The sequence below is a fragment of the Calidris pugnax genome, unplaced genomic scaffold, assembly GCF_001431845.1.
Source record: "Calidris pugnax isolate Ruff unplaced genomic scaffold, ASM143184v1 scaffold18, whole genome shotgun sequence".
Taxonomy (NCBI): Eukaryota; Metazoa; Chordata; class Aves; order Charadriiformes; family Scolopacidae; genus Calidris; species Calidris pugnax.
The window spans coordinates 17,547,090-17,548,667 of record NW_015090812.1 but is presented as its reverse complement, the minus strand read 5'-3'; positions in this window follow the sequence as shown (position 1 = coordinate 17,548,667).

The window sequence follows — 1,578 nt, the reverse complement described above, 5'->3', positions numbered from 1 at the left end:
TTATCTAATGGTTTCAATGACTTTTCCCACAATAAACCTTTAATACTTTTTCTGATGATGTAATTGTTGATTGCACTATTTAACTCACATTCCCTACCTTAGTTCCTTGCTTTCACGTTAAATTAGTTTACAATTGTTTACTCTGGCCTGATTTTGACATCTGCTGAATCAATTACCTGAATCATCAAATCTTTTTGAAGCTCGGGGCATTGTTTTCTTTGTTAGCTTTTCTCCATACTTAGAGGACTTGAAGAATTTATAACTATTTAAGGGAATTCTAAATTTACATCACGTTTTATTTAGGATTTTTTAAGGTAAAGAAAAGTTATTGAACATCAGTTAAAATTGACACTAAAGTAATGTCAGAACTTGGTTTAGTTTGGTGGTTAGTCTTAGGCTTTATAAATTCCTAAAGAAATGGAATAAAATTCTTCCAACAGAAGACATTGTGGCATATATGGAGGAGAGTGGACCAAGGAGAATATTGGTGCTCTGACACAAAACCCTGAATGGGTAGTGTGCTGCAGTGGCTAGGGAAGCAGATTGGAGCAAGAATGGGGAATTTCAAGATCTGAAGCCTGAAACTGCCAGGGTTGAGGGACTGGGCTAAGAATAAGATGCTGAGAGCTCAGATACGTTATTAGAAGTACACCCCATTCAAGAGCCTGGACATCGCATCTGAGATGACTGAATTCAAATGCTCTTTTATTAACAAGGAATAAGGTGTGGGTTTGTAGTCCTTTCCTCTAGAAGATGGAAAAACTCCTGCTGCCCTCAGTCACCGTGAGCTGACGTGACACAAGGGTGTGCAAAAGGTCCTGCTGCTGCTGGAAACTACTGGAGTTTCTGTACCATGTTGGAAAAGCAGAAATTTGCAGCTGCTTCTTCTTCTTAACTAGAAAAAGAAAAGTACATACGTGTACACGTGCAACTACATTCAGAAGATAAATTATGCCAAAATTTGGGCTATATGTGTGTGCACGTGCTCATCCTCCCGGCCCCTCGCGCTGCTGGCAGCGCACGAGGAGCGGCGGGCGGGGGTCGGGAGCGGAACGCGCGGGAGGCCGCGCAGGAGAAACGCGCTCTGCCCTTCGCCGCAGTGGTTTTGCTTCTCGCCGGGCAAATCCTGCTCGGTGAGCACCGCGCAGCCCCGATCCGGCCCCCTCCGAAGCTTGTTTTCGCGCACACGCGTTATTTCCGCGCCTCCCGCTCCCCGCTCTCCCGCCGCGCGGCGTGGGAACGCACACCCCACGGGCCCGGCAGCTCCTTGTAGGAGGAGACACGGGCCGGGCCGTGCTCGGGACCGGCAGCACCGCGGCCGAGCGGGCGTCGTTCGGCGGGGCGGCTGCCGGTCCGGTGCTCCGGCGGGAGCGGCAGGGCGAATCCTCCCTTCCCGTCTCCCACCGGCCATTGTTCGCCTTATCGGCCCCATCTCATCTCGCCTCTCCGCTCCCCGCCGCGCTCCACGCCCCTCCCGCTCGCCCTGGCCCACGCACCGGGCGAGCGCTCGCCCCCGTTCTCCGAGCCCCCTCTCCGCCCCCCTTCCCCCCCGCACCCCGAGTCCGCGCTGCTCCCCGG